General features: G+C 39.7%; 1 pseudogene; it reads left to right on the top strand.

Annotated features, from left to right (window-relative positions):
- Positions 1–26,256, top strand: part of LOC121553853 — an 87,138-nt pseudogene that overhangs the window by 39,923 nt on the left and 20,959 nt on the right.

The raw sequence follows: 26,256 nt of genomic DNA on the forward strand, positions 1-26,256 counted from the left end.
TCATAGGTACACGTCAACTATGACAGACAAATTGAGAAAAAAAATCCAGAACATCCCATTGTAGGATTTTTAATGAATTTATTTGCAAATTATGGTGGAAAATAAGTATTTGGTCACCTACAAACAAGCAAGATTTCTGGCTCTCACAGACCTGTAACTTCTTCTTTAAGAGGCACCTCTGTCCTCCACTCGTTACCTGTATTAATGGCACCTGTTTGAACTTGTTATCAGTATAAAAGACACCTGTCCACAACCTCAAACAGTCACACTCCAAACTCCACTATGGCCAAGACCAAAGAGCTGTCAAAGGACACCAGAAACAAAATTGTAGACCTGCACCAGGCTGGGAAGACTGAATCTGCAATAGGTAAGCAGCTTGGTTTGAAGAAATCAACTGTGGGAGCAATTATTAGGAAATGGAAGACATACAAGACCACTGATAATCTCCCTCGATCTGGGGCTCCACGCAAGATCTTACCCCGTGGGGTCAAAATGATCACAAGAACGGTGAGCAAAAATCCCAGAACCACACGGGGGGACCTAGTGAATGACCTGCAGAGAGCTGGGACCAAAGTAACAAAGCCTACCATCAGTAACACACTACGCCGCCAGGGACTCAAATCCTGCAGTGCCAGACGTGTCCCCCTGCTTAAGCCAGTACATGTCCAGGCCCGTCTGAAGTTTGCTAGAGTGCATTTGGATGATCCAGAAGAGGATTGGGAGAATGTCATATGGTCAGATGAAACCAAAATAGAACTTTTTGGTAAAAACTCAACTTGTCGTGTTTGGAGGACAAAGAATGCTGAGTTGCATCATGCTTTGGGCCTGTTTTTCTGCAAACGTACCAGGAAGACTGATCCGTGTAAAGGAAAGAATGAATGGGGCCATGTATCGTGAGATTTTGAGTGAAAACCTCCTTCCATCAGCAAGGGCATTGAAGATGAAACGTGGCTGGGTCTTTCAGCATGACAATGATCCCAAACACACCGCCCGGGCAACGAAGGAGTGGCTTCATAAGAATAATTTCAAGGTCCTGGAGTGGCCTAGCCAGTCTCCAGATCTCAACCCCATAGAAAATCTTTGGAGGGAGTTGAAAGTCCGTGTTGCCCAGCGACAGCCCCAAAACATCACTGCTGTAGAGGAGATCTGCATGGAGGAATGGGCCAAAATACCAGCAACAGTGTGTGAAAACCTTGTGAAGACTTACAGAAAACGTTTGACCTGTGTCATTGCCAACAAAGGGTATATAACAAAGTATTGAGAAACTTTTGTTATTGACCAAATACTTATTTTCCACCATAATTTGCAAATAAATTCATTAAAAATCCTACAATGTGATTTTCTGGATTTTTTTCCTCATTTTGTCTGTCATAGTTGACGTGTACCTATGATGAAAATTACAGGCCTCTCTCATCTTTTTAAGTGGGAGAACTTGCACAATTGGTGGCTGACTAAATACTTTTTTCCCCCACTGTATATGGACACTTAATCATCATGGTGCTTTTTAATGGTAAGTTTACAAACATTGGTTGTGGTAAGTATAATTGAAACGTGGGTATCATTATGGTAAGTGGGGAAATAAGTAAACCAGTTACAATTGTAATGGCTTAGCAGATCATAAAAAAAGGAGATACATTTTTACCTGGCTAAAAGAGAAAGAATATAATATCTATTGTTTACAGGAAACTCACTCTACAAATACAGATGAGGTTGGGTGGAAAAAGGACTGGGAGAAATATGTTTTTGTCATGGGCAAAGATACTCAAAAGGGGTGTTTATACTAATTAATAAAAATGTTGATCCGATTTTGCAAACTGTGCAAACAGATCGTCAAGGAAGATGGATTGTTTTTAATATGCTATTGGACCAAAAACAGATCTGGCTAATTAATCTATGTGGGCCAAATGATGATGATCCACACTTCTTCTAAAATATATATAATAATCTATTGAGCTCACAAGCAACAAATGATCGTCAAGGAATTGTTTAAGCATATGTTTTCTTTTCAGTCTCCTCCATTTTCTCTGAATGATTTTAACTGCAAGGATTTCTTTCCTAATAATAATAATAATAATAATAATAATAATAATAATAATAATAATAATAATAATAATAATAATAATAATAATAATGGCAATTAAATATTTTCAGTCTGGAAAACACCAGGGCTTGATGGTATACCAGTAGGGGTATATCAGACCTTTTTTTATGTACTCAAATGTCCATTATTAGCATGTTTTAATTACTCCTTTCAGGTACTCAACAAGAAGGTCTGATTTCATTACTACTAAAACAGGACCCAGGTGGTAAGTATAAAGATCCAGTCCATTTACAAAACTGGAGGCCTCTTACACTTCAACGTTGTGATGCCAAAATCCTGGCGAAATGCATAGCACATAGAATAGAAAAGGTTTAACCAGATATTGTTCATCCTGATCAGACAGGTTTTTTTTACATGGACGATATATTAGAGATAATATACGACAATTACTTGAAACAATTGAACATTATGAAACATCAAAGATACCAGGCCTGGTCTTCATAGCAGATTTTGAAAAGGCGTTTGATAAAGTACGACTAGAATGTATATATAAATGCCTGGATTACTTTAATTTCAGTGAATATATTATACAATGGGTTAAAGTTATGTACAGCAACCCCAGATGTAAAATAGTAAATAATGGTTACTTCTCGGAAATTATTGGGATTTTAAGAGGAGTAAAACAAGGCTGTCCGTTGTCTCCATATTTATTTATTATAGCCATTGAAATGCTCGCTATTAAAATTAGATCAAACAAGAACATCAATGGGTTAGACATCCAGGGGATAAAAACAACGTGTCAATGTATGCCGATGACTCAAGTTTCTTCTTAAGTCCACAATCTGGATCCAAAGAGTTAATCAATGTGATTTTCCATACATAGACAAGTATTTACATTTACATTTTAGTCATTTAGCAGACACTCTTATCCAGAGCGACTTACAGTCAGTGAGTGCATACATTATTTTAATTTTTTAATTTTTCATACTGGCCCCCCGTGGGAATCGAACCCACATCTTCAATGCACAGTCTCATTTTAAGATCTTGATCACTTTTCTAGCCTCTCTGGACTAAAACCTAATTATGACAAGTGTACCATATTAAGTATTGGATCGTTAAAAGACAGTGTTTACAGTACCTTGTAGTTTACCAATAAAATGGGCGTATGGTGAAGTAGACATACTTGGTATTCACATCTCAAAAAATATAAATGAACTTACCACAATCAATTTCAATGAAAGTTTGCAAAAATAGATACGATTCTGCAAGTGAGTGACGCAGTGGTCTAAGGCACTGCATCGCAGTGCTAGCTGTGCCACTAGAGTTCCTGGTTCGAATCCAGGCTCTGTCGTAGCCGGCTGCGACCGGGAGACCCATGGGGTGGCGCACAATTGGCCCAGTGTTGGGGAGGGAATGGCCGGCAGGGATGTAGCTCAGTTGGTAGAGCATGGCGTTTGCAACGCCAGGGTTGTGGGTTCGATTCCCACGGGGGGCCAGTATGAAAAATGTAAAAATTAAAATAATATATGGACTCACTGACTGTAAGTCGCTCTGGATAAGAGCGTCTGCTAAATGATTAAAATGAAAATGTAAATACTTGTCTATGAATGGAAAATCACATTGATTAACTCTTTGGTCCTATCACAGTTTACTTACTTATTAATGGCGTTGCCTACTCCAGACGACTCATTTTTTAAATCATATGAGTAAAACATATTTCATTTTCTTTGGAATGCTAAGCCAGACTAAATTAAATGTGCCTATTTATATAATGAATATGAGTTTGGGGGGTAAGAATTATGAAATATTTTAAGCTTTAAACCTCTCACTAAAAGCTTCAGTCATACATAAGTTATACTTAAACCCAAAATGGTTCTCCAGTAGATTATTAAGAAAGGCTCATCCTTTGTTCAAAAATGGCCTTTTTGCCTTTATACAGATTACAACTTCTCATTTACGACTAATTGAAAATGTAATTTCGTTTAAAGTATTGCCCTTTCTTAAACAAGCCATACAAAGCTGGTTACAATTTCAGTTTTATCCTCCAGAAAAGATAGAACAAATATTGCAACAAATGTCATGGTTAAAAAAAAAAAACATTCTTTATGGAAAAAATGTTTAGAAGTTGTATTATATTTATTAATGAGTTGAGTTATGTAACATATGCAGCTATCAAAAATATATGGGAATGTCTGCTCAATCCAAACTTAGAACCTGTCACGCCCTGATCTAGAGAACGCTTGTTGGTTGGATCAGGGTGTGAGTTTCTGTTGAGATCTATGTTATTGTATTTCTATGTTGTAGATCTAGTTTGCTATTTCTATGTTTGGCCGGGTGTGATTCCCAATCAGAGGCAGCTGTCGCTCGTTGTCTCTGATTGGGGATCATACTTAGGTAGCCTGGTTGCCTACCTTAGTTGTGGGATCTTGACTCGTGTTTCTGTTAGGCTTGTTGTGTGTATAGCCCATAGGACTTCACATTTTCATTGTTTTGTTATTTTGTCAAGTGTTTATTAATCTTAATAAACATGTACACAAACCACACTGCACCTTGGTCTGACCCGTCTCTCAACGATCGTGACAGAACCAACTGATTGCAGCATTACCACAAAAATGGAGGCAAGTGGAAAAGGGAGAAGGTAGGGAACGTATTTGCCTGCCATATACTCAAGATACAAATTGGCTGAAAGGAATTGACATAAATAGAAAATAGTTTCATTTGAGGACAAAAATGTTGACAGCTGCGCCATACAGGTTGCAAAATAAATGGAAAGAGATTTTCGATGTACCGATTCCATGGCACATGGTTTATGAACTGGTACAAAAAACAACACTTGATTCAACACTGAGTTTTTCAATTTAAATTATTATACAACATTCTTGCCACCAACAGAATAATATATATATATATATATATATATATATATATATATATATATATATATATATATATATATATATATATATATATATATGGGGCATACAACAATCTCAGCTCTGTAGATTTTGTTGTGAAAGAGACAGAAGCACAAGATAATTTATTCAGGCATTGCCCCTATGTAGCTTGTCACAGGTTCAGGAATGGTTAAAAAATCACAACATTCACTTAAAATGAACCTTACAAATAGCAGTGTTGGGCGATTTGGAAAGCCATGGTCAGTCAATAAATAATATAATACTCGTAGGAAAGGTTTTCATCTTTAGCTCACAATCTGTGGATACTATATGATTAGAAAGGTTCAACATTTATGTAAAAAATCAGAGCACAATTGAAAAATGTATGGCACATGGAAACCAAACGAGGGTGGTCTATGGTGATAGGTGGGATGGGCTGAAAGTGGCTGAGGGGTGGGATTAAAGAGATTATGTTTGGTAATGTATGTTTATGTGATTGCTTTATTTAAAAGTACCATCTATGTACAATGTGTATGCAAAATGTGTATGTAAAATGTGTATGTAAAATGTATGTATATGTAGCAGGAAAGCTGTAAAAAAAAGTGTTGGAATTGTTCATTTTGCAATCTGAATATGTATATGTTATGGTATTTATGTCATAGTAATTCTCACCTCTGAACCTTGACCAGTTGCTATGCTGGATGGGTATTTTATTTCTACTATTTCCATAATTTATATTGTCAAAAAAACAATAGAGACACGTGTATAAAGAAAAGGCACCTCGCATTACATATGTGAAAGATGCAAACCTTTTATTTGAACCTTCATTTGAGAGTCTGCATTTGCACACTATTCTGGTTTAGATGTGAAACCTAAGGAGTTTTATATTTTTCCACACCAGTCCCCCAGTATGTCATATTAATCATAATTTGTGCGAGAGAGAGAAATCTGAAATGTTAATATTCTGAATTCTAAGTAATGCTGGTTTTGGGGTTATGTTTTAATTTCCCTCCCACTGCCTGAATACTATTTACTTTGACATTGTGCAAATGAGGATGCATGAATTTATAAGTAATCAGGAAAATAGGAATAATTATCCCACCAATCCAGTCCAGTATAAATAACTTTTCCATCCAAATGTAACTCCAAAGTCCTACCTAGTTATTTGAAGTATTTGAAGGGGAGAGTTACTGATGTCTTTCTATTAGAACATGAATTAGGGCCAAGAGTTTTTCCAGGTCAGGTCACAAGGTCAAGTAAAATTCCTGGTCCTAACTATTTCAATTACAGCCAGAAGTTTTCCCTTGAGCAAGTGGCTTGACCAGGAAAACTCTAGCCTCTAGTAGCCTATGTCAAGGGTTCGGTAAGAACTCCTAGCCCTATACATGATGCCTTGAAAAAACGTTTAGCCTACGCAGGACCAAGACTTCTTCATAAGGTCACATTTTCAGGAAAACTCCAGGCCCTACATATGATTGGCTTCATTCTGCCAGAATAATGGTCTGAAAATACAGATCTGTGGTCTACCAGATCCCTCAACCATGTTTGGTCACACTCATACGTCTCCCTAACTAAACCCACAACCACTCAACCTAAACCTCCAACCGCATCTTCAATTCAGGAAACCTACAATGTTTTCTCGTGTGGCGTCACAGCCGGACAGATTCTGTGAAAGGGGGTAATGAAAAATATTTCAGTTCAAAACCTTCCGTGGTTACTCTCCATCGATTTTTAGCTTCTTAACTCAGTTGCATGTGGGACTGTTTCTGGCGAGCTCTCACTGTGCCCACTGCTCTTCCCTCCCCAATTATTTTTTTCTCTCTCTCTTTCTTCATCTCTCTCGCTCTCTCGCTCCCTCTCACCTCCCCTCTCTCCCTCCCTCTCTCCCTCCAATTGAAGTGCACTTAGAAGGACACCAAGAAGCATAATTGGTTCTGTCATATAATAATGAGCCTATTTCGCCTCCACGTTTTCCTACCCAGAAAGCCAGCAGATTGTTTTGTGGATACATTCTCGATTAATGGATTTACGAAAGAGGAAGTGGATTAAATAAATTGCTCCCTAGTGCTGATGGTAGGGCAATCACACTTTTGTTTCCGAAAATTGTTTTCCTATCCTGATAGCCTCCGAAGCTTGTGCTCTAATTACAGGTTTGTAACACTTTGGACTGCATAGGCTAACAGCTTGAGTGTTTGCTTGCCGGGGCACTGGGATCATATAGGATGATTTTCCTAAGACAGGCCACTGAGCATTGCTTGGGAGAGTTAAAGATTTCTCTTGACAGAGAATAATGAGGCTATTGATTGTCTCTACGAGATATTTACCCACGTCTACCTCCAAAACCACAAAGGGCATCGACAACAGGAGAGGACGTGAAAGGAGCAGTTTCCTCTGTATGCTGTCAGGAGATTCATAGTTATTCTCTCAATAGAAACATCTGGAAATAGCCATTTCAATTCCTTATGCATCAATGTTCCTCTCTGACAATGAAGTATACACTGAGTATTCAAAACATTAAGAATGCCTGATCTTTCCATGACATTGACAAAACATTTAAGTGCCTTTGAATAGTTTATGGTAGTAGATGCCAGGCACATTGGTTTGAGTGTGTCAAGAACTGCAAAGCTGCTGGGTTTTTCACGCTCAACAGTTTCCTGTGTGTATCAAGAATGGTTCACCACCCAAAGGACATCCAGCCATTTTGACACAACTGTGGGAAGCATTGGAGTCAGCATGGGCCAGCATCCATGTGGAACGCTTTCAACACATTGTAGAGTCCATGCCCTGATGGATTTAGGCTATTCTGAGGGCGAAAGGGGGTGCAACTCAATACAAGGAAGGTGTTCCTAATGTTTTGTGCACTTTGTGTATATCTTTACATCATAAATAACGTAATGCAGGTTCACTTGGTTGAAGGTTGCAAGATGAGTAATGATTGATACATTTATGAAGGTTTTAGATGAATCCCAGTAGTTAACTCAGGTTGACAACAATGAGTCACAGATTATAGAAGTGAACACAAAGGGAATACTCAGTGTCTTGGCTCAGTGTGTTCCAGGTTACTACAGCAGGACAGGCTAGCTACTATGTGTCCTACCAGAGGGATCCATTCCTCAAAATCAAACTGCCGAAATATTCTCTGCCTAAGGTAAGCAACATTCAGTTTACAGTGATGAACACATGCCTACGGTGATACATATAGTAGATCAATTATTCAGATTGAATACTTTTTTTATTTTGCTAATTTTTCTTACTTTTTAACTCTGCATTGTTGGGAAAGGGCTCGTAAGTATTTCACTGTAAAGTCTACACCTGTTGAATACGGCGCATGTGACAAATACAATTTGATTTGATTTGAAGTAACCTACAATTTCCCCTCTTGTTTTCTCCCTGTAACAAAAGGATTTAGCTCCAGAAATATATGTAGCATTACTACACAATGGTGTGTAGTCTCATAGTGTGTAGTTTCACTCATGTAGTCTCACTCTTCTATTGTGTGGTGGATATTCTAAATTACCAAATGAGGAGAGACAAACTCAATCACCAATCAGGTTATACTTAATCAAAAAGCTTTATTGTACTTATCAATAAGGGAGCCGTCACAACATGCACACAGAGTGGATATAGTGAGAGCTCTGTAATAATGAGGCTGGTCGAGCTCTGACTTACAGAGGTCTTATATAGTCGACCTATAAATGCTTAGTCATGGCTGGTTCCACCACAACTGTCTCAATGTGTTGAACCAACCGATATCTACTGGATGAGCTGGCTAACTATTCTGTCCTCTGTGTTCTCTTGCGAGTACTAAGAACTGTTTGTTCTTAAAATAGAGGATAAGGAGAGACTTCGTTCGGAACAGAGATACCTTGTATCCTTACATGCAAGTTTCAGAGTACAGAGGGTGGGAGTAAGAACATGAGATGTGCACAGCTGTGGTGGACCAGGTACAGAGATGTTAAAACAGCAACTTACACAACCAGAGTAACAGGATTGTACACACCTATCATTTATATTAACCTTAAAGTAATGCTAATACTAATAATTTTTCTCTCACAATTGCTGCTGTTAAAATACACTATATGGTGTGTAGAGTACATGGGCAGCTACAGTGTTAAATATTCAATATGCACACCAGACCTGATCTTCTGATACCCAACACGTACTCAGCAGCTTGTTACAACCCCCACCCATGTGATCCATTAACTCTTGATAAATACTCTAACCTCTCCAATCCACCATCCTCTGCCACCAGGATCTCCACATCATCAGCACAGACGAGCACCAGGTCTGTACCTCTCCGACACCCGGGGCATCCTCTTCACCCTGGCCATGGAGAACGTCAAGACCACCTGGGGCCTGGGGGGGCCACCATATGCTGGACCTGTACGATATAAGTGTTCACATTGTGTGTGTGTCTGGAGGGGGGGATTGGTTGAAATGACGCCAATCCAGTTTTCCATTACTTTGTTGTAACTAGTTTAATCCTCTGGGTATGCATGCATGTGCTAATCACAAACTATTGTAAACTGAAGTTATGCTATATGTATCTCTTCAAAATGTCACTATAATAATATTTTTGGGGAAGAGACAGACTATTCATCTGAGTTCCTCTGAAAAAGACTGCAGATATAATTCTGACCAAAGTCCTTTTTTTATTAATTTTTTTTATTTGTATAGGGGGTAGATCAGGTTTAATATTGCAGATAGATTGTAACTTCCATCAATGTAATTGTCTGCATCACTTCCAATCTCCCATATTATTTTTTTCTCGCAAATATATACAGTGAGGGAAAAAAGTATTTGATCCCCTGCTGATTTTGTACATTTGCCCACTGACAAAGACATGATCAGTCTATAATTTTAATTTAATTTAATTTTTAGGTTTATTTGAACAGTGAGAGACAGAATAACAACAAAAAAATCCAGAAAATCACATGTAAAAAAATTTATAAATTGATTTGCATTTTAATGAGGGAAATAAGTATTTGACCCCTCTGCAAAACATGACTTAGTACTTGGTGGCAAAACCCTTGTTGGCAATCACAGAGGTCAGACGTTTCTTGCAGTTGGCCACCAGGTTTCCAAACATCTCAGGAGGGATTTTGTCCCACTCCTCTTTGCAGATCTTCTCCAAGTCATTAAGGTTTCGAGCCTGATGTTTGGCAACTCGAACCTTCAGCTCCCTCCACAGATTTTCTATGGGATTAAGGTCTGGAGACTGGCTAGGCCACTCCAGGACCTTAATGTGCTTCTTCTTGAGCCACTCCTTTGTTGCCTTGGCCGTGTGTTTTGGGTCATTGTCATGCTGGAATACCCATCCACGACCCATTTTCAATGCCCTGGCTGAGGGAAGGAGGTTCTCACCCAAGATTTGACGGTACAGTGGGGGAAAAAAGTATTTAGTCAGTCACCAGTTGTGCAAGTTCTCCCACTTAAAAAGATGAGAGAGGCCTGTAATTTTCATCATAGGTACACGTCAACTATGACAGACAAAATGAGGAAAAAAAATCAAGAGAATCACATTGTAGGATTTTTAATGAATGTATTTGCAAATTATGGTGGAAAATAAGTATTTGGTCAATAACAAAAGTTTCTCAATACTTTGTTATATACCCTTTGTTGGCAATGACACAGGTCAAACGTTTTCTGTAAGTCTTCACAAGGTTTTTACACACTTTTGCTGGTATTTTGGCCCATTCCTCCATGCAGATCTCCTCTAGAGCAGTGATGTTTTGGGGCTGTCGCTGGGCAACACAGACTTTCATCTCCCTCCAAAGATTTTCTATGGGGTTGAGATCTGGAGACTGGCTAGGCCACTCCAGGACCTTGAAATGCTTCTTACGAAGCCACTCCTTCGTTGCCCGGGCGGTGTGTTTGGGATCATTGTCATGCTGAAAGACCCAGCCACGTTTCATCTTCAATGCCCTTGCTGATGGAAGGAGGTTTTCACACAAAATCTCACGATACATGGCCCCATTCATTCTTTCCTTTACACGGATCAGTCGTCCTGGTCCCTTTGCAGAAAAACAGCCACAAAGCAAGATGTTTCCACCCCCATGCTTCACAGTAGGTATGGTGTTCTTTGGATGCAACTCAGCATTCTTTGTCCTCCAAACACGACGAGTTGAGTTTTTACCTAAAAGTTCTATTTTGGTTTCATCTGACCATATGACATTCTCCCAATCCTCTTCTGGATCATCCAAATGCACTCTAGCAAACTTCAGATGGGCCTGGACATGTACTGGCTTAAGCAGGGGGACACGTCTGGCACTGCAGGATTTGAGTCCCTGGCGGCGTAGTGTGTTACTGATGGTAGGCTTTGTTACTTTGGTCCCAGCTCTCTGCAGGTCATTCACTAGGTCCCTCCGTGTGGTTCTGGGATTTTTGCTCACCGTTCTTGTGATCATTTTGACCCCACGGGGTGAGATCTTGCGTGGAGCCCCCAGATCGAGGGAGATTATCAGTGGTCTTGTATGTCTTCCATTTCCTAATAATTGCTCCCACAGTTGATTTCTTCAAACCAAGCTGCTTACCTATTGCAGATTCAGTCTTCCCAGCCTGGTGCAGGTCTACAATTTTGTTTCTGGTGTCCTTTGACAGCTCTTTGGTCTTGGCCATAGTGGAGTTTGGAGTGTGACTGTTTGAGGTTGTGGACAGGTGTCTTTTATACTGATAACAAGTTCAAACAGGTGCCATTAATACAGGTAACGAGTGGAGGACAGAGGAGCCTCTTAAAGAAGAAGTTACAGGTCTGTGAGAGCCAGAATCTTGCTTGTTTGTAGGTGACCAAATACTTATTTTCCACCACAATTTGCAAATAAATTCATAAAAAATCCTACAATGTGATTTTCTTGATTTTTTTTCCTCAATTTGTCTGTCATAGTTGACATGTACCTATGATGAAAATTACAGGCCTCTCTCATCTTTTTAAGTGGGAGAACTTGCACAATTGGTGGCTGACTAAATACTTTTTTCCCCCACTGTACATGGCCCCGTCCATCGTCCCTTTGATGGGGTGAAGTTGTCCTGTCCCCTTAGCAGAAAAACACCCCCAAAGCATAATGTTTCCACCTCCATGTTTGACGGTGGGGATGATGTTCTTGGGGTCATAGGCAGCATTCCTCCTCCTCCAAACACGGCGAGTTGAGTTGATGCCAAAGAGCTCGATTTTGGTCTCATCTGACTACAACACTTTCACCCAGTTCTCCTCTGAATCATTCAGATGTTCATTGGCAAACTTCAGATGGGCCTGTATATGTGCTTTCTTGCGCAGGGGGACCTTGCGGGCGCTGCAGGATTACAGTCCTTCACTGCGTATTGTGTTACCAATTGTTTTCTTGGTGACTATGGTCCCAGCTGCCTTGAGATCATTGACAAGATCCTCCCGTGTAGTTCTGGGCTGATTCCTCACTGTTTTCATGATCATTGCAACTCCACAAGGTGAGATCTTGCATGGAGCCCCAGGCCGAGGGAGATTGACAGTTATTTTGTGTTTCTTCCATTTGCGAATAATCACACCAACTGTTGTCACCTTCTCACCAAGCTGCTTGGCGATGGTCTTGTAGCCCATTCCAGCTTTGGCTTTGTGTAGGTCTACAATCTTGTCCCTGACATACTTGGAGAGCTCTTTGGTCTTGGCCATGGTGGAGAGTTTGGAATCTGATTGATTGATTGCTTCTGTGGACAGGTGTCTTTTATACAGGTAACAAGCTGAGATTGGGAGCACTCACTTTAAGAGTGTGCTCCTAATCTCAGCTCGTTACCTGTATAAAAGACACCTGGGAGCCAGAAATCTTTCTGATTGAGAGGGGGTCAAATACTTATTTCCCTCATTAAAATGTAAATCAATTTATAACATTTTTGACATGCATTTTTCTGGATTTTTTGTTTGTTATTCTGTCTCTCACTGTTTATATAAACCTTCCATTAAAATTTTTGACTGATCATTTCTTTGTCAGTGGGCAAACGTACAAAATTAGCAGGGGATCAAATACTTTTTTCCATCACTGTATATATACAGTGTATATACAATTGAAGTCGGAAGTTTACATACACTTAGGTTGGAGTCATTAACATTCGTTTTTCAACCACTCCACAAACTATAATTTTGGCAACTCGGTTAGGACATCTACTTTGTGCATGACACAAGTAATTTTTCCGACAATTGTTTACAGACAGATTATTTCATTTATAATTCACTGTATCACAATTCCAGTGGGTCAAAAGTTTACATACACTGAGTTGACTGTGCTTTTAAACAGCTTGGAAAATTCCAGAAAATAATGTCATGGCTTTAGAAGCTTCTGATAGGCTAATTGACATCATTTGAGTGTATTGGAGGTGTTCCTGTGGATGTATTTCAAGGCCTAGCTTCAAACTCAGTGACTCTTTGCTTGACATCATGGGAAAATCAAAAGAAATCAGCCAAGTCTTCAGAAAAACAATTGTAGACCTCCAGAAGTCTGGTTCATCCTTGGGAGCAATTTCCAAATGCCTGAAGGTACCACGTTCATCTGTACAAACAATAGTAGGCAGGTATAAACACCATGGGACCACGCAGCCGTCTTACCGCTCAGGAAGGAGACGTGTTCTGTCTCCTAGAGATTAACGTACTCTGGTGCGAAAAGTGCAACTCAATCCCAGAACAACAGTAAAGGACCTTGTGAAGATGCTGGAGCAAACAGGTACAAAAGTATCTATATCCACAGTAAAACGAGTCCTATATCGACATAACCTGAAAGGCCGCTCAGCAAGGAAGAAGCCACTGCTCCAAAACCGCCATAAAAAAGTCAGACTACGGTTTGCAACTGCACATGGGGACAAAGATCGTACTTTTTGGAGAAATGTCCTCTGGTCTGATGAAACAAAAATAGAACTGTTTGGCCATAATGACCATCGTTATGTTTGGAGGAAAAAGGGCAAGCCTTTTTCGCTTGCAAGCCGAAGAAAACCATCCCAACCGTGAAGCATTTATTTATTTATTTTTTATTTTACCTTTATTTAACTAGGCAAGTCAGTTAAGAACAAATTCTTATTTACAATGACGGCCTACACCGGCCAAACCCGGACGACGCTGGGCCAATTGTGCGCCGCCCTATGGGACTACCAATCACGGCCGGTTGTGATACAGCCTGGAATCGAACCAGGGAGTCTGTAGTGACGCCTCAAGCACTGAGATGCAGTGCCTTAGACCACTGCGCCACTCGGGAGCCCTGGGGGTGGCAGCATCATGCTGTGGGGGTGCTTTGCTGCAGGAGGGACTGGTGCGCTTCACAAAATAGATGGCATCATGAGGAAGGAAAATTATGTGGATATATTGAAGCATCATCTCAAGACATCAGTCAGGAAGTTAAAGCTTGGTCGCAAATGGGTCTTCCAAATGGACAATGACCCCAAGCATACTTCCAAAGTTGTGCCAAAATGGCTTAAGGACAACAAAGTCAAGGTATTGGAGTGGCCATCAAAAAGCCCTGACCTCAATACTATAGAACATTTGTGGGCAGAACTGAAAAAGCGTGTGCGAGCAAGGAGGCCTACAAACCTGACTCAGTTACACCAGCTCTGTCAAGAGGAATGGGCCAAAATTCACCCAACTTATTGTGGGAAGCTTGTGGAAGGATACCCGAAACGTTTGACCCAAGTTAAACAATTTAAAGGCAATGCTACCAAATACTAATTGAGTGTATATAAACTTCTGACCCACTGGGAATGTGATGAAATAAATAAAAGTTGAAATAAATCATTCTCTCAACAATTATTCTGACATTTCACATTCTTAAAATAAAGTGGTGATCCTAACTGACCTAAGACAGTGCATTTTTACTAGGATTAAATGTCAGGAATTGTGAAAAACTGAGTTTACATGTATTTGGCTAAGGTGTATGTAAAGTTCCGACTTCAACTGTGTATACATATACATACATACATATATACATACATACATATATATACATACACACACATATATATATATATATATATATATATATATATATATATATATATATATATATATATATACATATATACATACCTTAAAAATATATATATTTCCCTTTATTACTTTCCAACCCCAACACCCCTTCCCTAATTGGAGTAAACTTGTCAACAACAATGCTTAGGCCTCTACTTCCAGCGTATACATACTATATACGTTTTATGGACACAGTCAATTTTACAATAATTCTATTTTGTTTGTTTTTACTCCTGAACTTCCTCTACCCTCAACCTCTCCTTTGCTTCTATATGCCATATTTTTCTAACTGTGCTCTTTCACAAAAGCTCTCAACCTATAACCTATATACTTATTATGGACAAAGTATGCTTTACATAAGTAGTAGTAGTAGTTATATTGTTGTTATCAGTTGTTGTTAGTTGTTATTAGTCCCATCCTTCAACACCTCCCATCTATCTCTTAACACCATCCATATTGGATTTCTATTTGCCATATATTTTTCAACTGTACTGTGATGTTTTACAAAAGTTCTGAACCCTTCTATTCTCATTGTTTCTACAGATTGTAAATTGAAAATAAACATTTTTGCTAAAAGTATTATGATATTATTGATCGATTGACTATGACTTTTCAGATCACCCAGTAGTGCTATCTCTAGGGTTAGCTCCAGGTAAATATTGCAATCCTTTAGCCATTCCTGGACCTGTGTCCAAAAACAAGCCACAAATGGACAGTACCAAAACAAATGATCTAATGATTCTGTCTTTTTGCAGCAAAATCTGCAGAGCTGGGAAGATTGTATCCCCCATATAAATTACATTCTATTGGTAGCAAGAATTTTGTATAATAATTTAAACTGAAAAATTCTAAGTTTTGAATCAGGCATCGTTTTGCGTATCAGTTCATAAACACTATGCCATGGAATCAGTACGTCAAAAATCTCTTCCCAACTATTTTGCAATCTATATGGGATGCCTGTCAATCCTTTGGTCCTTAAATGAAACTAGTATACTGTTTTATTTATCACAATTTTATTTAACCAATTATGTTCTTTAATGCATGGCCGACAGACAAGTTCCTTACTTTTTCCCCCTTCCACTTTCCTCTTCCATTTTTGCGGTAATGCTGCAATTATTTGGTTGTAATTTAGGGTAGAGCAGACTTTTCCATATGTTTTTGTTAGCTGCATGTGTGACATAACTCCACCAGTCCTACCTATGATATCATTTTCGAAGATTATACCTTTTTAAAACATTTTTTCAAATACTCTTCTCCCTGGTCTCATCAAATAATTAATTGCCCCTCATTAGTATGATCTCACTTCATCTTTCTCAGTCTTTCTCTCTCTCAAATAAATTATATTATTCACTGGAATAAAAAGAATAGAAAGGATGTTATTGACCAGAATAAAAAAAATATGTTTCCCACTTTAGCCTAATGGCAGTAATTTGAGTGTCAGTTGGATTCAATCTGGAAAATCTTTCCTTCAATCAAAACGTTTTTCTTTAACTCCCAGTCGAGTTAAATGTAACCATTTAGTGTTAGGTTTTTGATTCAATCCATCTCCCAGAGGTATGAACTTCAACACTGAATATTACAGAACATCCTAACTTGCCTAACAGAATTAATACACAGTGGTAGGCCAACAAATCAACGACAACCCAATGATGAACCACCTGATTCCCTACTTACTCAGAGCTATAAATAGCTTTTGAATGAGTGAGTGGTAGGAGGGAGGGAGGAAGAGATGGAGGATGGAGGGAGTGTTAGCTAGATGATTTGGGGCCATGGGGCGGCACACAATTGGCCCAGCGTCGTCCAGGGTAGGGGAGGGAATGGCCGGCAGGGATGTAGCTCAGTTGGTAGAGCATGGCGTTTGCAACGCCAGGGTTGTGGGTTTGATTCCCACGGGGGGTCAGTATGAAAAATAAAATAAAATAAATAATGTATGCAGTCAGTAACTGTAACTCACTAAATGTAAATGTAAATGATTTAGGTAATGTAATCGTCATGATGATGCTGCTCCTTTCTGTTAGCATAGTGGTGTGTGTGTGTGTGTGTGTGTGTGTATTAGCTCTCTGCCAACCCCCCCCCCCCCCCCATTTCCCCCCTATTCAGAGCCTCTGATTCTCTGATTCAGCAGTGGATCCATATTTCTAATATTTCTAAACTTAATTAATGCACATTGAAAGATTGTAAAATGCTGTCTGTGGGGAGACCGAGTGCATGTACTGAGGGAAGTCTGGTTTCTCAGTGGTCGTTTATCATACTAGTGCTACTGTGCTGAAAGTTGTTGTGTTGTTTGTTTTGTCTATGTAGATGGATCCACATGCATACATCAGTCTGTATTTAATATTACTAGAGTGCTGGACGTTGTTGTTTTGCCTACGTAGATGTTTCCACACACACGCATACAGGTAACTGCCAAAATAAAGGAAACACCAACATAAAGCGTCTTAATAGGGCGCTGGGCCAGCACGAGCCAGAACAGCTTCAATGCGCCTTGGCATAGATTGTACAAGTTTCTGGAACTCTATTGGAGGGATGAGACACCATTATTCCACAAGAAATTCCAGAATGTTGTGTTTGAATCAGGCCAGAGACATACTATAATACTGGAAGGGCCCCTGAGGCCCCTCAGGAAGTGTGATACGACTGGAGGCCCTCAATGTCTGCTGAATTATGGGTCTTATTTAAAGCATAGTCGTCAGGTTTACCCCCATCACACTTCCATCCTGGATGGGTTATCGTAGGTAGACAGTTTGACTAAGGAGGCAAGGAGCCATGACACCTCTCTCTCTCTCTCTCTCTCTCTCTCTCTCTCTCTCTATTTGTGAGTGGGTGTCACGTGGAGGTGGCAGTTTAACAGTTTTAACGGCCAGCGTTGTACTGTAGACACAACAGTGGCAGACGGTTGACAAGGACGCAATTAAAGGGAGACAATTAAAGGAAAAGGAGACTGGTTTTGTGACCAGTCTGATTTCTGTCAGCATAGCCGTGGGAAAATATTGGGGAATCGGGTGGATTTTTTTGGGCCGCCCTAGAGACAGCTTATCACGTTCGTCGTGTAAAGGATTGGACCAAGGTGCAGCGTGGTATGCGTACATAGTCGTTTATTATAGAAACACCAAACAAAACAACAAAAGCAACGTAACTTGAAGTTCTAATGGGCTACACATAAACAAGCCAAACCAGAAACAAGATCCCACAACTAAAGGTAGGCAAAATGGTTGCCTAAGTATGATCTCCAATCAGAGACAACGGTCGACAGCTGCCTCTGATTGGGAACCACACCCGGCCAACATAGATATTCAAAACATAGAATGTACACCCTGACCAAACCAACAGGCATTAAAGGTCAGGGCGTGACAGTATCATTTAAATGTAAATGATCATTATCATTTGCCCACGCCACAGACGGCTATATCGGTCCGCTAATACAGCACTAGTAAAACTTTTTTGGTTTCAAAATGATTCCATATGTGTTATTTCATAGTTTTGATGTCTTCACCATTATTCTGCAATGTAGAAATGAGTAAAAATAAAGAAAAACCCTTGAATGAGTAGGTGTGTCCAAACTTAACTGATCGCTAACAGGAGGCTGGACAACCAGATGAAGACCTACATCACCTACAACAAGGGCCGTGATTGGAGGTTACTGCAGGCCCCTGCGACAGACCTGGCTGGCAACGACATCCACTGTGTACTGGTGAGTTATACTGACATTAACAGGGAAGGCTCATTGCTGTGGTAATCATACATGATCTAAGACTGCCTGAACTCTTTGAGGTGCTTTCCTAGACCCAGATTAAGCCTACTCCAGGACTAAAACGGCATACTCAATAGAGAATCTCGATTGAAAGTTCATTTTAGTAAAGGAATATGTGTTCAGTTCCCTTCAAGTTATGTACATCAATGATAACTGTGTGTTACATCACACACTCAAGGGAGTTTGCTTACTCATCTTAAGGGAAGGGAAATTACTTTACATAATCACATTTAAGCTATGATATGAAGATGAATTGTGTACACACTCCTTATTATTTAAAGTTATTATTAATTGATGTGCCCTATCTTACCTTTTATCCCATGTGAGGTGACTGTAAGGGATGACTATGTAGAGAAATAACTGAGACATTAGCAGTAAGAGTTCATACTGCTTAAAAGCCTAGGGAGGTAATTGTGGAGTCTGGACGGCGTGCGCTGAGTGGGTTATAGGTTGAATACGATTGTGCATTCATGTGACATTCTAATTAAGATTCCTTTTGATTACCCTGTTTAATCCCTTTGCCCTTGGTGTCCTTACAGCAGTGTCACGCTATCAATTGGCAAAGATGAAAGTGGAAATGTTTTGGGGGGGCTCTGTGAACAGATATAATTGTATTTTGTTGTCGGCTCGAACCCTCTGTATTAATGACTGATAACGACAATTAAGACAAACTATGGAGGCGCAACATGGTTTTTCAGAGGGAGGCTGCGGGAATTGGCTTACTTGTTTTGTTTTGTTAACCAAATATAGTTTGTTGTATAGTTAACTGACTATGTTAGCATTGCTGTTAGCATTTGGTGTAAATGTAACTCACTGGAAGACTTCAGAATCAAAAGGATTCTATTAGGCAGTATCTTCAGGGTTTCTGAGATGAAAGCCTGATAAAGACAGCATAGCAGCTTTTCTTTTCCTTATCTAAAAGGACCTTCTCTTCAAATAAAAAGCATATTCTTTGTGCACCTTTAAAGATCAACCCTGTAGTGTTCTATGTAACATTGGGGATTTGATTGACCAGTGTATAATGGCTTTGTCAAATATAATGGACTGTCTGACATTTCTCACCCCTCGGCCCTTCTGTTCACTCCATCTCAAACTGCAGACGTCTGAAAACCCCTACCTGTCAGGCAGCATATCAACCAAGGCCTCAGCACCGGGAATCATAGTGGCCACAGGTGAGAGAATACATAATTACCATTTGATACATAAGATTAGATTAGATTACCTTATTGTCCACTTATGTGGAATTCATTTGGCTGAATAGAAAGTAATCTATTCAATTTAGGTAATGGTACAAAAGGAGAATAGCTGTCTTTAATTTCCAGTTAGTGCTGAAATTCCATTTGATTGTGAATATTATTATGATTATGCAATCCTTAACATTACTGATGGGGATTTGCAAGTCCTGCTATAAACAACTAATCTTCAGTTGTCTAGGAAAATATTGTATCTCAGCAACGGCAACAACAACAAAAATGGTCTACATCAATGAATCTGCTTTCTTGATCTCTGTCCTCAAATAATCTTTGCTCTGTCACCAAAACAATAGTTTGTTCTCTCCTCCTATCCTCTAATCTCGTACTGGATCTGTGAGATCCCTAAGCCACTGTGAGCCTGTATAACTGTACTGAATCTGACCAGAGACATATTATAACACTTCTGATGTTGTCCTTACTCACAGATGTTAGTTTTTGGATGACGCAAAGTCCCCGGTTTATTTAAGTGGGAAAAAGCAGACTGAGGACACATGACACAACAGATGGTTTGTTTGTAAGTGTGTGTTCGGGTATTTCTACACAAACCTTTGTGTTGGCCCAGTGAATCACTCACCCCTGCGCCCTCACACACACACACATGCACACACACATCAGCTGGTGCAGAGATCAGTTCGTGAACCTGACAAACATGATGCAGCTCAAAACTCATGCCTGACACAGAACAGTGGTTGGGAGATATCACCTCGTATCAACAAAGTGGAGAGATATCCTCAGAGAGGAAAATGTTACATCATTTCTTAAGAAAAACTGAGAAATATCCATCCACATTAAACATGAATGGTTGTTCTTCTCTTCTCTACATCTATTATCTCATTGTAATTCATAGCATCTTCATATTTTCAGCATCGTTTGAATATTTAACTAATGCTTTGTTGTATTTTTACCACAGGGAATATTGGGTCTGAGCTGTCATACAATAACGTTGGAATGTTCATCTCATCTCATGCTGGTAACAACTGGAGACAGGTGAGTTTAGACTGAATCTGGAGGTTAAATCTAAGGTATTCTAATCAAGGAAAACACTGAATATTGTAGTCTGGAGAATAAGTATTTTGGACATGCTGTCTCTGCCTTTTGATCATGAGCTGTTTTGAAACTCTCAGTATTCAGATGTAAACTGCTGTAGTTTCTTACATATATTGTAGGTATGTGGTAAAAACTGTATGTAAATCATATATTAAATTGAATTGTCTGTGTGTTCTCTTTCAGATATTTGAGGAGGAGCACAACGTCTGGTTTTTGGATAAAGGAGGGGCCCTAGTCGCTGTGAAACAACCAACCGTCCCCACCAGACATTTACAGTAGGTTTAAATCTAATTCACTGTTTGTATTTCTGTAAACTGGTTGCTGTAACATGTTAGTACCTCTATTGATGTCAAAAATTGTATGTAACTTTATCTGTTGATTAAAGGCAGTTTTCAAAGTTGGAACAACTTTGCCAATGTTTCTTCACCAGGTCCCCCTTTTAGTACTTTAACACATTGCCCATCCTCTTCTAAATTGGAGCGCCGACATTTTGCCTCAGTGAAGACCAACTGAACTGAAACCACATCTCTCTTCTTCTTATATCACTTTAGAAACAATTTTTGAAATTACTTTTAGCACCAGTCAAGTGTGGAGGACGCCCTTCCTTCCTGGTTGTGTCTCCTAGACGATTTAAGTGCATTAGTGGAGGAAAGGAACACAGTAGAAGCCTTCGTAGCAGACCAGGGTTCAAATTGTATTTGTTTTCTTTTAGAATTTAATTGAGCCTTTTCATTTTCAGGAGTGCCATATGGGCGGGGTTTGCACTTTTAGGCCAATTCCATTGGATCCATTAGGCCAGGCAAGCTCAGTAATGGGCAGCTAAAGTATTTGAAAGATAACAAATACTATTTGAACCCAGGCAAGTGCTGTAGGATCCAATCCTCTCTCTCTCTCTCTCTCTCTCTCTCTCTCGCCCTCCCTCCCTCCCCCCAGCTAGTGTAAAAGTAAAAATGTCCTGCCCCTGGTATCCTCCTATTAGATGTGTATCAACACTTTGTCTGTTGTCTGAACTTATAGCCAGATGAAGGCATGTTGGCTGAGGGAGGTTTGGATGGAAGCTGCAACAAGGGGGATGCTTCTTGTATCCTAGTGCAAGACACTGCATTGTTGAGTGTTGTTCCCAACCTTGTCACACACAGTACTCCAGTGTTCTAACATCTGAAGTGATGTTGATGAGCTGTCAGAATCAATAGAGAACAGGCCCGGAGAATTAAAGTTTCCCAATCTCTTTTTTTTATTTTCCTTTTGTCTCTCCCCACCTCTCCTCCCCTATTTTGTAGTCGTTAGAACATGAAACGGTTCTATTCTGGTTTGTTTTGTATGTTGTGTTTTTTCTTGTTCACCACCCCGTTGTAGACTGTAAGTAAACCTAAGACCTATGACGTTGTTGTTTTCCCTTCAAGTTGTTATGCCTCCAAGCATTGATAGTCAGAGAGTTCTGTTTTTCTCTTCTTCTTCTATTCAGCAGAACGTGTTTTAACCGTATTCAATTAGATGCAACCTGAGATTCATTGGCTGACTGTCTATTGAGACTATTTACTCCGCTGATCTTCCATGAACCAAGTTGACTCACTGTAATTGAGTGCATCAGGGTTGGGATTCAGAGTAGGAATGCTGATCTAGGATCAGATCTTCCCGGTCTGTATAATCTCATTCATTATTATCTAAAAGACAAAACTGATCCTAGATCACCACTCCTACTCAGAGTTACACTATATATATAAAAGTATATAGACATTATAATAAAAGCATTATAATAAAAGCACTACATGAATCTATACATGCTATTGTTGAAAAAGAGGAGAGTCTAAGTTTTGAACAGTGCTTAAGTTGTCTATCAACTGTAAAAATTTAGCGCAACAGAACCAGTTACAACTGAGATATCTGATCATCAATGAATGTGCCATTTGTTAATTAACACAGCAGTCCCATATCATCACGTAGGCCTATATGCACTTGTAACTTTTTTTCATTTGGGAAACTCTAATTTTCAATTTTATTCCAAGATATTGTTGTTACAAAATAGATTTGTGTTGACTGTGATTGGGCATGGGAATATAAGAGCATCTGCTAGGCTAAATTAACAAACTAGGCATGCATAGCTGATCCTCAAACCAAAGACTGGCCAAACTCGTGTTTCTATTTAATGCTAAGTAAAAAAAAAAAAAAAAAAGATGACACAGCCTAAATGCAACATTTATAAGCGCGTTGTTGAAGTACTGTTGTTGATGACTTGTTGAAATGCTGAGCGCTCCTGCCAGCCTTTAGCGTGTCACAAATGTTTCACAATTGATTTCTTAAATAGCGGGCTACAGGTTGGAAATAATAATAATATAATAATACATTTCTGTTCCTTCTTAGGCTAACTGGCTTGCTCCTGACTGATTTAGAGTAATTATGTTGTTTAATAGCCTGTTGAAAGGTTGAACGTCAATTGATAGTGACAGAATCACACATTACTTCCCAAGTACATTTTTTGTCTCCTTGGCTATAGAAGGTTTTAGCACAGCCTCTGAATGTCATAGAGATGAACCATAGATATCCCACATGCATCGGAGTCACGTCTTTACCCGGAATTTTACAGCTTGTTTCTGGCATAAAGCATTGCGGACTAACACGTCGTTATAGATGACTTTATATAATCATGTCCATAAATGTTTTCCCAACAACAACAAGATAACAAGGGGGTAGGCCTATGCTTTCAGCCATTTTCTTTAACAAAAGCCACAATACCCTCACATACCCCCTCAATTCGAGCCCTGGGTTTTAACTTAATACACCAAGCTCTTCACTGACACTGAGATATTTAAGGAGTGTATGGTGACAGAAGGAATTGGCTGACAAAGTCTATGGATAGTAGACTATAATTTCATCTGTCAAACAGGTAGGCCTACCTCTTATTTCTTGAATAGGAAGAAATAGGTCAATAACTCTGATAAATAGCTTCAATTATATCAGTAGCAAGCTCACCTCCAGTCCTCCTTTTCATCTTTGCTCTCTCCCTCTCAAACTGAACAGGACATCAGTAGGCCTAGTTTTCCATTTCAAAACTCAGGAAGGAAGTACATTTTCTTAGAAATATAACTTTGCCCTGTGCTTCTCCTTGCATGCTCTTTATGTAGCCTAGTGCTAGAGCATATAGTTTAGGCTATGGATCATTTTATTGAGACCACACTAGGCACACTTGATATTGCGCACCCAGCAGAGAATCAGGGATGAGGGCATCATCGTGCAGACATCGAGATACTATAATAAGCAACTAATCCTCAAACCCTGAGAAATTTGGCATTTAATCGATTACAAATTACATGACCCTCCCCTGGACTAAATAAAACAATACTAATCCCTCCCCCTGATTGAAATTGAAAAAGCATGACCCTCCCCATTTTGCTACGGGTAACAATGATTTAACATGGTAGATGCAGTGTTTGGGTAGTTACAATAAGCTCAATAGGTTAACATAAGAATGGTTTGACTTGCTGTTCTATGTTAATTTGACATTTGAAAATGACATACTGTAATCCCGTGTGTGTACTATATGGATTCATATCCTGTATGTGTTTCACAGGGCGAGCCGTGTTTGATGGGCCAGAAACAGATCTATATGAAACGCAGACCAGGAAACTATTGCATGCTGGAAAAAGACTATGCCAAAGTCCTCTCTGCTGAGTCATGTGTCTGTCGGGCCTACGACTTTGAATGGTAATTATAGTATACTAGTATAATAACTCACAATTGCAGTAAAATAGAACACATGAACACATGTCCTAGCACATCTTTTTATCACAAATCTAAATGAGTACAGTGAGGGAAAAAAGTATTTGATCCCCTGCTGATTTTGTACGTTTGCCCACTGACAAATAAATTATCAGTCTATAATTTTAATGGTAGGTTTATTTGAACAGTGAGAGACAGAATAAGAACAAAAAAATCCAGAAAAACACATGTCAAAAATTTTATAAATTGATTTGCATTTTAATGAGGGAAATAAGAATTTGACCCCTCTGCAAAACATGACTTAGTACTTGGTGGCAAAACCCTTGTTGGCAATCACAGAGGTCAGACGTTTCTTGTAGTTGGCCACCAGGTTTGCAAACATCTCAGGAGGGATTTTGTCCCACTCCTCTTTGCAGATCTTCTCCAAGTCATTAAGGTTTTGAGGCTGACATTTGGCAACTCGAACCTTCAGCTCCCTCCACAGATTTTCTAAGGGATTAAGGTCTGGAGACTGGCTAGGCTGGCTAATGTGTTTCTTCTTGAGCCACTCCTTTGTTGCCTTGGCCGTGTGTTTTGGGTCATTGTCATGCTGGAATACCCATCCACAACCCATTTTCAATGCCCTGGCTGAGGGAAGGAGGTTCTCACCCAAGATTTGATGGTACATGGCCCCGTCCATCGTCCCTTTGATGCGGTGAAGTTGTCCTGTCCCCTTAGCAGAAAAACACCCCCAAAGCATAATGTTTCCACCTCCATGTTTGACGGTGGGGATGGTGTTCTTGGGTTCATAGGCAGCATTCCTCCTCCTCCAAACATGGCGAGTTGAGTTGATGCCTAAGAGCTCCATTCTGGTCTCATCTGACCACAACACTTTAACCCAGTTCTCCTCTAAATCATTCAGATGTTCAAACTTCAGACGGGACTGTATATGTGCTTTCTTGCACAGGGGGACCTTGCGGGGGGGTGCAGAATTTCAGTCCTTCACGGTGTAGTGTGTTACCAATTGTTTTCTTGGTGACTATGGTCCCAGCTGCCTTGAGATCATTGACAAGATCCTCCCGTGTAGTTCTGGGCTGATTCCTCACCGTTCTCATGATCATTGCAACTCCACGAGGTGAGATCTTGCATGGAACCCAGGCCAAGGGACATTGACAGTTTTTTGTGTTTCTTCCATTTGCAAATAATCGCACCAACTGTTGTCACCTTCTCACCAAGCTGCTTGGCTATAGTCTTGTAGCCCATTCCAGCCTTGTGTAGGTCTACAATCCTGTCCCTGACATCCTTGGAGAGCTCTTTGGTCTTGGCTATGGTGGAGAGTTTGGAATCTGATTAATTGATTGCTTCTGTGGACAGGTGTCTTTTATACAGGTAACAAACTGAGATTAGGAGCACTCCCTTTAAGAGTGTGCTCCTAATCTCAGCTCGTTACCTGTATAAAAGACACCTGGGAGCCAGAAATCTTTCTGATTGAGAGGGGGTCAAATACTTATTTCCCTCATTAAAATGCAAATCAATTTATAAAATTTTGGACATTCGTTTTTCTGGATTTTTTCTTGTTATTCTGTCTCTCACTGTTCAAA

The sequence above is a fragment of the Coregonus clupeaformis genome, unplaced genomic scaffold (assembly GCF_020615455.1).
Source record: "Coregonus clupeaformis isolate EN_2021a unplaced genomic scaffold, ASM2061545v1 scaf0775, whole genome shotgun sequence".
In the NCBI taxonomy this organism is placed as follows: Eukaryota; Metazoa; Chordata; class Actinopteri; order Salmoniformes; family Salmonidae; genus Coregonus; species Coregonus clupeaformis.